We start from the raw sequence: 13,775 nt of genomic DNA, 5'->3' as shown, positions 1-13,775 counted from the left end.
CTATTGGGGGAGTACTCATGCAGGAGGGTCATCCGGTGGCCTACGAGAGCCGCAAACTCAACGAGACCGAGCGACGGTATATAGTGCATGAGAAGGAGATGACAGTAGTGATCCACTGTCTATGAGTTTGGCGACACTACCTCCTCGGGTCGTAATTTGTGCTGAGGACGGACAACATCGCCTTGAGCTATTTCCAAACTCAGAAGAAGCTCTCCCCAAAGTAGGAGCGATGGCAGGACTCCTGGCTGAATTTGATATGGCAATGGAGTACAAGCCCGGGAAGGCGAATGTCGTGGCCGATGCGTTGAGTCGGAAAGTAGAATGCGTGAATGTCGTACAACTGGAGGGCAAAGGCCAAGCAAGTCAGTTGCACTCCAACTTCCTTTCCCGAATCAGGGACGGACTGTATAGTGATCCCCAGGCAGTTATCCTGATGCAGCTCATCAAAGAAGGCAAGGCACGACGATTTTGGGTCCAAGAGGGACTTGTTTACACAAAAGGGAATAGGGTTTATGTTCCCCGAGTGGATAATTTAAGGCGTGAGTGCTAGTCATAGGTGCCCAGCAAGCCAATCACGTGAGTGATGGCACGTGTGACTTGATACAGAATCTTTTTGCTTATTATATTTTGGCGTATATCACTTTATAACTATTGCATATGTGCATATATATATTGTGATGTCCTTGGATTTGTGCAATGGGAATCGGATCGTGATGAGATCACGATAATGAGATCGATTCACCTTTAAACACATATCCTAAATAATCCAAGTCATAGGTTACTCGAGAGGGACATCGTGATAACCGGATAAACTAGTGTGCTGTATACCCGTCCATATGATGGATGCAGCTGGTCTCATAGCTGCTCGTGTAGGGACACTAGGGATACAGTACAGGTATTCATTGGAGAATGAGTTCACTGATTGATCCGCTTACGGAATGCTGGATGATTGATGATGCCTTATTGTCAGACAGCGATTCCGTAGTCCTAGTGGTGTATCTGGTCCTTAGACTTGAGACACCAAGGATGTCCTGTATGAGTGCTCCACTCTTTGATACCAGACTTATAGGTTTGGTTGTCCCCAGATCTAGTACAGCTGGTCATTGGGAGTGGTAGTCGACCTTACGAGGGCTATTGAGTGTCAATAGAGGATCATCCACTCTCTGCGTCATGAGAGGAATATCCTATGTGTTCTTGCTCAGACAAATCCCTGGCCAGGGTCATTCAGGTTGAGAGAGAAAGAGTTCTCCGGGAGAATCCGATTAGAGCGAGACTCGAGTAGAAACCGTATGGGTCTGACAGCACCATGCTCGATATACGGTCTCTGGGATATTAGATGGATGAGGGACTATAGGTACATGGTAACTGAGGACAGACAGGTCCAATGGATTGGATTCCCCTGTATCGTCTGGGGACTACGGCGTAGTGGCCTAGTACGTCCGTAGTCAATGAGTCGAGTGAATTATTACAGAGATAATAATTCACTGAGTTAGAAGGAGTTCTGACAGGTATGACTCACGGCCAGCTCGATATTGGGCCTAGAGGGTCACACACATATGGTAGGCATTGCGATGAGTAGAGGTTCGAATATGAGATATCCGACGGAGCCCTTGTCTTATTGGATGCAGATCCAATACCCACTAGGGAAGGACCCATTAGGGTTTGACACGGGATCTCTATAAATAGGAGGGATTCACAGCCTCATAGGCTAGAGTCTTTGCTTGCCTTTCCTATTCTCCTCTCCCTCTCCACCTCAGAGTAGGCCTGGAGTTTTGAGGAGCGTCGTCGCAACCCTACTATGTGGATCACCACTAGAGAGGAGGACGCTTGACCTCCTTCACCCTCTCCTAAGGATCTGCAAGGAAACAGGGATATACGATCTCCCTAGGTAACACAATCTACTCTATACGCAGTTTTGAGTTTCGCAGATTTTGCGCACCAATCTTCGCACGACGACGAACATTTTTTTGGGAATCGGGGATTTTGTTTTCTTGTTCTTCCGCTGCGCATATGATGCCCCCCCAATGATTTCCCAACAGTGGTATCAGAGCCAGGTTGTTTGTGCGAATGATTGGTTTTGAACTACGTGTATTATGTTTAGGAAGAATTTTGACGTCAAAATCGTTGATGCAAAAGCGAGGAAGGGCAGCAACAGTTGCTGCCCTCGATCTGCATGCCTGCAGCCACCTGCAGCGGCAGCCGCAGCCGTAGCCAGGCAGCACAGCGCCGGCGCATGCGCAAGCGCTGTGCCTGCAGCAGCCGGCCGACGGTCTGCTTGCAGCAGGCTTGCTGTTGGCGGGGCTGGTAGCCCACGGGCAGAGGCACCGCAGGGCAGCGGCGCCTGCCGCCGCTGCTCCCGCGGGCGAAACCCCCCCCACAGGGGCGGTCGCCCGGCGGGACAGCACCGCCTGTGGAGGCTACGACGCCCGAAGGGGGAGCCGACCTGCAGCGGCAGCGCCGCCACCGAGAGTGCCGCCTGCAGGCAAGGGCAGCGCCCTCGCCCCGCCGCACAGGCCGCCGCCAGCAGGGTGGCGGCGGCGGCGGCAGCAGCGGCAACAGTAAGAGGGAATTAGGGTTTTGGGCAAAAAGATAGTTTTGCCCCTGTGAATTTGAGAAATTTTAGTTTCTGTCTTTTGTCAAAATTATGAAAATACCCTTAGGAATTGAGAAATTCCCTATATATCCCTGATTTCAGAAAATATTAATTAATTAAAATGTTTAGTTGATTATTATTTTTATTATTATCTAGTAGTCCTACATGATGATGATTATTTATACATGTGATGTATGATGTGTGGACGGATGATCATGGACCGTGTGATGTGTGTACTTGTGATTATTATTATTGAGGTCTGCGAACCTCCATTATATTTCTCGTTTATTGTCGGGCCTGCGTGCCTATGATTAAGTTGTAATCATATGAGGAGGTGCAGTGGGAGCGTGGATGCGATAGCGGGACCCACGAGACGGACGATCGTGATGCATGGAGATGCATCAAGATGTCGACGAAACCGACGAGGACGAGATGGACGATCACAGGGCATGGAGATGCACCGTTGCACACATAGATCTTGATGTGAGTGATTAGGCCTACTGGCTCGGGCCTAATCATATTAGGTTGTGGTCCATGATCATCTGGTGTGATTGCTTATACACATACTAGATATGTATATATATTTGCATGCGATGTAGATATATATTAAATATGTATATGTGTGACATGTCATATTAGGAGACCAAATTATAGAAACATCTCTCGATAATATTAAGTCGGTAAATGTGAGGCAATTAGATTGACCCACGTGGCCTTCCATCATTATGAGTAGGAACCGAATCCCGGTGTAGGTTGAGTTGGTCGAGTCCCTCGAGACTCACCTATATCGCGATTCGCTATCTTGCTTACGACAGAGAGATGTCACCGGTGACCTGAGGGCATGGTATGGTTGGTCGAGTCCCTCGAGGGTATATCATCAAATCAGACTCATCTTGTAACGAAGGTGTTGACTTAACCGAGCATCTTGGTTGGTCGAGTCCCTCGAGGCCATGGTGATTCGGAGGCCGAATAGGACGGGAATCACAAGGAGTTGTGATCGGCAAGAGTTGCCTACCTTTTAGGCTTAGTTGATTGGTCGAGTCCCTCGAGGTTACACTAAGACGCTGATTGGATCCTGATCCTCACTAGAAGTCTGCCGGAGACTTCCGTTTCACGTGCTGAGGGTGTCGCGTGACTCGTTAGTAAAATAGTGGGAGCATATTAAGATAGAAGTCCATATCTTGATAGTTTATTTCTTGCAAAATCTGCATGTTATTCATTTCTACTACATCTTTATTTTCAGAAAATGTCGCTTTCAAATCCCTTACGTGGCATACTTGATGTCAACCGCCTCACTAGTCCAAATTATACGGATTGGCTCCGTAACTTGAGAATTGTTCTCACAGCGGAGAAAATCGTGTACGTCCTTGATACAGTGATGCCTACGCCCGAAGAAGGGGCAAGCGAGGATGAGATCGCTCGCTACGTGAAGTACATTGATGACTCCACTCTTGCTCAGTGCTATATGTTGGGCTCTATGACTCCAGAGTTACAGAGACAACATGAAAAGATGGATGCCAGATCCATTCTCCTACATGTCCGCAAATTGTTTGCGGAACAGGGAAGGACTCAACGATATAAGATATCCAAGAGCCTTTTTCGCGCTAGGATGACTGAGGGGACACCGGTTCAGAACCATGTCCTAAACATGATTGAGTGGATAGAGACACTCACAGGTCTAGGAATGGTCCTAGAGGATAACTTGTGTGTGGACATTGTGCTTCAGTCCCTACCAGATTCCTTTTCACAGTTCATAATGAATTTTAATATGAACAAGCTTGAGGTGACTCTCCCAGAGCTCCTCAATATGTTGAGGGAGGCAGAGAGTACTATTAAGAAAGAGAAGCCAGTTCTCTACACTGGTGAGACCAGAAAGAAAAGGAAAGCAGAAAGGTCCCTTAAGAAGGGAAAGGGCAAGGGCAAACAAGGTAAAGCAAAGGTTGCTAAGAAAGACCCAACAAAGGACAAAGGCCAGTGCTTCCACTGTGGTAAAGATGGGCATTGGAAGAGAAACTGCAAAGAGTACCTTGCAGAAAGGGCGAAACAAAAGCTTGATGAAGCTTCAGGTACATTCATGATCAGTCTCCATTTGTCAGACTCTTATGATAACACATGGGTATTGGATACCGGTAGTGCTTATCATATATGCAATTCGTTGCAGGTTCTGGCAAGGCCTAGGAGACTAGAGAGAGGCGAGATGGACCTCAAGATGGGTAATGGAGCAAAAGTTGTTTTATTAGCTGTTGGCGAGATCGCCCTACATCTGCCTAGTGGAGCTTGTATTGCATTAGATGCATGTTATTTTGTTCCTTCTATTATCAAAAACATTATCTCCATTTCATGTTTAACAGTTAGTAGATATAAATTTGTTTTTGAGAACAATGGTTGTTCGATATTATTAGATGATAAGATCATCACGAAAGGAACATTGCATAATGGTTTATTTATGTTAGACACCACTCCACATATCATGAATGTAAATGTGTCTAAAAGGAAACGAGATGAGGTGAACAGTGCATACCTGTGGTATTGTAGGCTAGGTCACATCCATAAAAGAAGGATTCAAAAGTTACTAAATGATGGATATCTAGATCCATTCGACTATATGTCTTATGCAACTTGTGAGCCTTGCATTCGTGGAAAATTGACCAACTCTCCATTTAGTGGAACTGGAGAGAGAGCCACTGAGTTGTTGGAACTCATACATAGTGATGTATGTGGACCCATGTCAACTCATGCAATTGGAGGTTACTTCTACTTCATTACATTTACTAATGATTTCTCAAGGTATGGATATGTGTACTTAATGAAGTACAAGTCCGAGGCCTTTGAGAAATTCAGAAAGTATAAGAATGAGGTGGAGAACCAGACTGGAAAGAGTATCAAAACTCTTCGATCAGATCGAGGAGGTGAGTACTTAAGTACAGAGTTTACTCAGTTCCTCAAGGACCATGGGATATTATCCCAATGGACACCTCCTTACACACCTCAGCTCAATAGTATCTCTGAAAGGAGAAATCGTACGTTATTAGATATGGTACGGTCCATGATGAGTTTCGCTGACCTACCCATCTCATTCTGGGGATATGCCCTAGAAACCGCAGCTTACCTTCTAAACAGAGTTCCAACTAAGTCGGTAGTGTCTACACCATATGAGATATGGAAAGGGAAGAAGCCTGATCTTAAGGTTGTTAAGATTTGGGGCTGCCCAGCCCACGTTAAAAGACACAACCCCGATAAGTTAGAATCAAGGACAGAGCGATGCATATTTGTGGGATACCCCAAGGAAACTTGTGGGTATTACTTCTATCATCTCGAGGACCAAAAGGTCTTTGTAGCTAAGAGAGCAGTGTTCCTTGAGAAGGAACACATTCTTGGCAGAGACGGTGGGAGAATGATAGAGTTGAGCGAAGTTAGAGAACCAAGCTCAAGCACCACTCTACAGCCCGAGTCTGTTCAGGTACCTAATACACAAGTTTCAACTTTACGCAGGTCTGATAGAGTATCTCATCCTCCTGAGAGATATGTGGAACATATTAGAGGAGAGGATGCTGAGGATATTGATCCTCAGACCTACGAGGAGGCTATTATGAGTATAGACTCCGGGAAGTGGCAAGAAGCCATGAATTCTAAGATGGATTCTATGTACTCCAATAAGGTTTGGAACCTAGTTGATGCGCCCGAAGGTATTGTACCCATCGGTTGCAAGTGGATCTTTAAAAAAAAAAAAAAGATCGGAGTAGATGGAAAGATAGAGACCTATAAAGCAAGGCTAGTGGCTAAAGGGTATCGTCAAAGGCAAAGTGTTGACTACGACGAAACCTTCTCACCCGTAGCAATGCTAAAATCCATCAGAATTTTATTGGCTATTGCAGCACACTATGATTATGAGATCTGGCAGATGGATGTGAAAACCACATTCCTCAATGGGAACCTCAAGGAGGAAGTGTATATGATGCAACCTGAGGGATTCGTGTCCAAGCACTGCCCAGATAAAGTGTGTAGGTTGCTTAAATCCATTTATGGACTAAAGCAAGCTTCCCGAAGTTGGAACATAAGATTTGATGAGTCAATCAGATCTTATGACTTCGTTAAGAACGAAGATGAGCCTTGTGTGTACAGGAAGGTAAGTGGGAGCGCTATCACCTTTTTGGTGTTATATGTGGATGACATCCTCATCATTGGGAATGATGTAGGAATGCTATCCACAGTAAAGACTTGGTTATCTAGACACTTCTCCATAAAGGACTTAGGGGAAGCATCCTATATCTTGGGGATTAGAATCTATAGAGATAGATCCAAGAGGATGCTTGGCTTGTCCCAGTCCAGGTACATAGAAACCATTGTCAAAATGTTTGGCATTGAAAATTCTAAGAAAGGGCGAACATGGATATGATACCTTATGCCTCAGCAATATGGTATATCATGTATGCCATGCTATGTACTAGGCCTGATATAGCGCATGCTCTAAGTGTCACGAGCAGGTATCAGGCGGATCCAGGCTTGGAGCACTGGAAAGCAGTAAAGTGTATCCTTAAGTACTTGAGAAGGACCAAGGATCTTTTACTAGTATATGGAGGTAATAGCCTTAAGGTTGAAGGCTTCACTGACTCAAGTTTTCAGTCTGATGTCGATGATAGCAAGTCGAATTCAGGGTATGTGTACACCTTGAATGGAGGAGCAGTGTGCTGGAAGAGTTCCAAACAAAATACCACTACTGACTCGACCATAGAGGCGGAGTACATTGCTGCATTAGATGCAGCAAAGGAGGGAGTCTGGGTGAAGATGTTCATCACAGATTTGGGAGTCGATACAGATAGTGACAAGTCGACTTCCTTATATTGCGACAACTATGGGGTGATTACTCAAATACGGGAACCCGGGTCTCATCAGAAGTGTTCTGAGGAGGTTCCAGCTTATAAGAGAGATCGTAACCCGAGGAGATGTAGCAATGGAAAGAGTTCCATCCGAAGATAACACTGCAGATCCACTGACAAAGACGTTGTCTCAGATTGTATTTGAGCGTCACAGGAGTCTGATGGGGATCAGACACATAGGTGATTGGCTTTAGGTCAAGTGGGAGATTGGTAGTCATAGGTGCCCAGCAAGCCAATCACGTGAGTGATGGCACGTGTGACTTGATACAGAATCTTTTTGCTTATTATATTTTGGCGTATATTACTTTATAACTATTGTATATGTGCATATATATATTGTGATGTCCTTGGATTTGTGCAATGGGAATCGGATCGTGATGAGATCACAATAATGAGATCGATTCACCTTTAAACACATATCCTAAATAATCCCAGTCATAGGTTACTCAAGAGGGACATCGTGATAACCGGATAGACTGGTGTGCTGTATACCCGTCCATATGATGGATGCAGCTGGTCTCATAGCTGCTCGTGTAGGGACACTAGGGATACAGTACAGGTGCTCATTGGAGAATGAGTTCACTGATTGATCCGCTTACGGAATGCTGGATGGTTGATGATGCCTTATTGTCAGACAGCGATTCCGTAGTCCTAGTGGTGTATCTGGTCCTTAGACTTGAGACACCAAGGATGTCCTGTATGAGTGCTCCACTCTTTGATACCAGACTTATAGGTTTGGCTGTCCCCAGATCTAGTACAGTTGGTCATTGGGAGTGGTAGTCGACCTTTCGAGGGCTATTGAGTGTCAATAGAGGATCATCCACTCTCGGCATCATGAGAGGAATATCCTATGTGTTCTTACTCAGACAAATCCCTGGCCAGGGTCATTCGGGTTGAGAGAGAAAGAGTTCTCCGGGAGAATCCGATTAGAGCGAGACTCGAGTAGAAACCGTATGGGTCTGACAGCACCATGCTCGATATACGGTCTCTGGGATATTAGATGGATGAGGGACTATAGGTACATGGTAACTGAGGACAGACAGATCCAATGGATTGGATTCCCCTGTATCGTCTGGGGACTACGGCGTAGTGGCCTAGTACGTCCGTAGTCGATGAGTCGAGTGAATTATTACAGAGATAATAATTCACTGAGTTAGAAGGAGTTCTGACAGGTATAACTCACGGCCAGCTCGATATTGGGCCTAGAGGGTCACACACATATGGTAAGCATTGCGATGAGTAGAGGTTCGGATATGAGATATCCGACGGAGCCCTTGTCTTATTGGATGCAGATCCAATACCCACTAGGGAAGGACCCATTAGGGTTTGACACGGGATCTCTATAAATAGGAGGGATTCACAGCCTCATAGGCTAGAGTCTTTGCTTGCCTTTCCTATTCTCCTCTCCCTCTCCACCTTAGAGTAGGCCTGGAGTTTTGAGGAGCGTCGTCGCAACCCTGCTGTGTGGATCACCGCTAGAGAGGAGGACGCTTGACCTCCTTCACCCTCTCCTAAGGATCTGCAAGGAAACAGGGATATACGATCTCCCTATGTAACACAATCTACTCTATACGCAGTTTTGAGTTTCGTGGATTTTGCGCACCAATCTTCTCACGACGACGAACATTTTTTTGGGAATCGGGGATTTTGTTTTCTTGTTCTTCCGCTGCGCATATGATGCCCCCCCAATGATTTCCCAACAGTGAGCTCTTAAAAGAGTGTCATGATTCCCTTTGGGCTGGACACCCAGGCATTTATAGAACGTTGGCTCTCGTGGGAGGGCCTTCTACTAGCCGAAGACGGGGACTGATGTGGAGGAATATGTTCGAACATGCCTTACTTGCCAACAAGACAAGGTTGAGTAGCGAAAGTCGGTGGGATTTTTGGAGCCGTTGCCCGTACCAGAAAGACCGTGGGAGAGCATTTCCTTGGATTTCATATCAAGCTTGTCACTTGTAGGGGGACTCGGATCGATACTCGTGGTGGTCAATCAGTTTTCAAAGTATGCAACTTTCATTGCTGCTCCCCTACACTATTCAGCAGGGGAGGCGGCCAAGCTGATGATGAAGGATGTAGTGAAGTGTTGGGGAGTCCCGCATAATATCATTAGCGATCTAGACGCTCGGTTCCAAGGACGATTCTGGACCGAGCTATTCGAATTGTTGGGGTTAAAGTTATACTTCTCTATAAGCCTCCACCCCCAGACGGATGGCCAGACTGAAAGGATAAACTCGCTCCTGGAGCAATACCTCCGGCACTATGTGAGTAACAATCAACAAGATTGGGTGAAGCTGTTGAACATTGCCCAATTCTCTTACAACTTACAGCGGAACTCTGCATCCAACAAGAGCCCCTTCGAGATCATTACAGGACAACAACCATCGACTCTGCACACCATGGCAATTGGGTATTCTGGGAGTAGTCCATCGGCCTATCATTTCGCAAAGGAGTGGCATTGAAATGCAGATATTGCGCAGGCTTACTTGGAGAAGGTGGCAAAAAGGATGAAGAAGTGGGCAGACTTGGGAAGGCGACCGCAAGAGTTCAAAGTTGGCGATTTGGTGTTGGTAAAGCTCCAACTAGCATCACTCTAATTCTTTAGGAACAGAGTCCATAAAGGATTGGTGCGCAAGTATGAAGGGCCCTTCCCAATTATCAGCAGGATAGGCAACATCTCTTACAAGTTGCAGCTAATGGCGTGGTTCAAAATTCACAACGTTCTTCATGCCAGCAACCTAAAAGCCTACCACTCGGATCCACAAGATGCTTCCCGAAGTGTTCCAACTCAGCTACCTCCTATCACAGCCTCCTACGAGAAGCAAGTGGAAACTGCTAGTCATAGGTGCCCAACAAGCCAATCACGTGAGTGATGGCACGTGTGACTTGATACAGAATCTTTTTGTTTATTATATTTTAGCGTATATCACTTTATAACTATTGCATAAATGCATACATATATATTGTGATGTCCTTGGATTTGTGTAATGGGAATCGGATCGTGATGAGATCACGATAATGAGATCGATTCACCTTTAAACACATATCCTAAATAATCTCGGTCATAGGTTACTCGAAAGGGACATCGTGATAATCGGACAGACTAGTGTGCTGTATACCCGTCCATATGATGGATGCAGTTGGCCTCATAGCTGCTCGTGTAGGGACACTAGGGATACAGTACAAGTGCTCATTGAAGAATGAGTTCATTGATTGATTCGCTTACAGAATGCTGGATGGTTGATGATGCCTTATTGTCAGATAGTGATTCCGTAGTCCTAGTGGTGTATCTGGTCCTTAGACTTGAGACACCAAGGATGTCCTGTATGAGTGCTCCACTCTTTGATACCAGACTTATAGGTTTGGTTGTCCCAGATCTAGTACAGTTGGTCATTGGGAGTGGTAGTCGACCTTACGAGGGCTATTGAGTGTCGATAGAGGATCATCTACTCTCGGCGTCATGAGAGGAATATCCCATGTGTTCTTGCTCAGACAAATCCCTGGCCAGGGTCATTCGGGTTGAGAGAGAAAGAGTTCTCCGGGAGAATCCGATTAGAGCGAGACTCGAGTAGAAACCGTATGGGTCTGACAGCACTATGCTCGATATACGGTCTCTGGGATATTAGATGAATGAGGGACTATATGTACACGGTAACTGAGGATAGACAGGTCCAATGGATTGGATTCCCTTGTATCGTCTAGGGACTACGGCGTAGTGGCCTAGTACGTCCGTAGTCGATGAGTCGAGTGAATTATTACAAAGATAATAATTCACTGAGTTAGAAGGAGTTCTGACAGGTATGACTCACGGCCAGCTCGATATTGGGCCTAGAGGGTCACACACATATGATAGGCATTGCGATGAGTAGAGGTTCGGATATGAGATATCTGACGGAGCCCTTGTCTTATTGGATGCAGATCCAATACCCATTAGGGGAGGACCCATTAGGGTTTGACAGGGGACCTCTATAAATAGGAGGGATTCAAAGCCTCATAGGCTAGAGTCTTTGCTTGACTTTCCTATTCTCCTCTCCCTCTCCACCTCAAAGCAAGCCTGGAGTTTTGAGGAGCGTCGTCGCAACCCTACTGTGTGGATCACCGCTAGAGAGGAGGACGCTTGACCCCCTTCACCCTCTCCTAAGGATCTGTAAGGAAACAGGGATATACGATCTCCCTAGGTAACACAATCTACTCTATACGCAGTTTTAAGTTTCGCGGATTTTGCGCACCAATCTTCGCACGATGACGAACATCTTTTTGGGAATCGGGGATTTTGTTTTCTTGTTCTTCCGCTGCACATATGATGTCACCCCCAAGATTTCCCAACAGAAACCATTCTAGCGGACCGCAAGATAAAGCTACCCAATGGAGCTGAGTAGACAGAGTACTTGGCGAAGTGGTGAAAGCTTCCACGAACTGAAGCCAGTTGGGAGCCTGAAGACACCTTGCAACATGAAGAAGAAGTCATCAACAACTACCAACAAGCATCGACGAGGGCGTCGACAGTTTAAGTTGGGGAGAATGTCACGAACGGTCGTCGCGTACCCGCAACAACTCCATTCAACGAACCGTTCGTCGCTCACACCTACATGTACAGCTGCTTGACAGCATGTTTTCTCTTGGTTTTGGGTCATTTTGCTTGTAAAAATGTAAGTTCGAACAAGCTGCAGTGTTACAAAGCGACCGCTCACCGAACCAAGCAAAATAGCCCCAAAACAGCCCAAAACAGCTCCATTTTCGCGTGCCGCTGGCTGATTTCTGCAATCTGCCTCCGCTCACCAAAATGTTAGCCATCTTAGCCCCTTTGAACCCCCCGGGTGGCATAGGGCTGGATGGGGCTTCGGTTATATACCGGGCGTTGAACTCTCTTTCGCAAGTTCGCACGTGGCCTTTACGGGAACTTGTTGTCGCGCCCGGGACCAGGTGAGCAGCTGTTTGTGGCCTTGCAGGTGTTCGTTCATCCTTTTAAAGCCTTGTTTTCCCCCTCTCCCTCTTTTCTCTTGTGCACACAAGGTGCTCGCTGAATTGCTTGTAAAGCTTCCCCTTTTCGCGAGACGTCGGGACTTGTCCGTCGCTCGTTCTTTCGAACTAACCAACTTTCTCTTTTTACAGGTCCTTCGGGACCTGCGAGAGGTTACAAGTGGGTTAATCCTTGCAGAGAAATATCGCAAGGGTGAAGCGCGACTTAGGCAACGCAAGCTAAGTTCGCATCTTTGCCGCAAGGGTGACTCGCGACTTAGGCAACGCAAGCTAAGTTCGCGTCTTTGGCCGCAAGGGTACCTCACGCCTTAGGCAATTCCAGCTAAGGCCGTGACAGCCTGGGCTCAGTCTCCGAGCGAGACTGGGCGGTGCAACCGCCTGAGCTACTTTGAGCATCTTATCTTTACTACAAACCTCCTCAGTAGCTTACTGCTTTCTACTCATTTATGAACGTGTTTCATAGTAAAGTATTTTCCGAATCGACGTTAAGACGGAAATCAGTTTTATCGTACGAACATCATATTTCAGTTTGCGTTTACATTTTGATTTCTATCTTAACTGCAAACTGCCTTCCTTACTTTACTTCAAATATGTTTCCGTAAGCTTTCAAAGTTATTATCTACATGAAACGACTTTTACGTCGGAATCGGATTTCAACGTACGAACGTAGTTTTAATTGTCGAAAGTTTTCCCCTGCACTAATTCACCACCCCCCCTCCCCCCCCCCCACCCCTCTTAGTGCTCTTGATCCTAACAACTTGTATATTTCAAGAAGCAAAAGTTGTTTTCTTGAATATCAAAAATCGCTAGCTTACACACTTCAACAAGAAAGCTATGTTGCATTTGCTTTCGAAATTTTTGATAGCCTGTATGTTGTAAACTTGCTATCTTACTACCTTACATGTCTAAACACTTGAAAGTTACACTTCTTCTTTTTGTTGATGACAAAGAGAGAGAAGTATGATGTTATGCATAAGTATATGATAACATGTTGCTTGGATTTTTTAATCCAAGAATTCTATCAATATGACATATTGATAGGGGGAGTTTGTTTAAACTCCGTCATCAATTGGTTATCATCATCAAAAAGGGGGAGATTATTGAATCTCATATTTTGATGATGAAACCAATTGATAAGTGTTTATGATTTAATATATGTTTTGAGTGACGCAGGAAGCTTCAATCAGGATGAGACAATTAAAGCAGGAAGAACCATGTTAGACCGGTGGAACATATCAGAAGATTGGACGTGGCGCCGGAAGATCGGTCGACATATCGACAGAAGGCTTCGGGCTATGGTTTCGAGCATTGGACCAAGAAGAGTAGAT

The sequence above is a fragment of the Musa acuminata genome, chromosome BXJ2-7 (genome assembly GCF_036884655.1).
Source record: "Musa acuminata AAA Group cultivar baxijiao chromosome BXJ2-7, Cavendish_Baxijiao_AAA, whole genome shotgun sequence".
In the NCBI taxonomy this organism is placed as follows: Eukaryota; Viridiplantae; Streptophyta; class Magnoliopsida; order Zingiberales; family Musaceae; genus Musa; species Musa acuminata.
The sequence above is the reverse complement of the archived record's forward strand: the minus strand, read 5'-3'. Positions refer to the sequence as shown.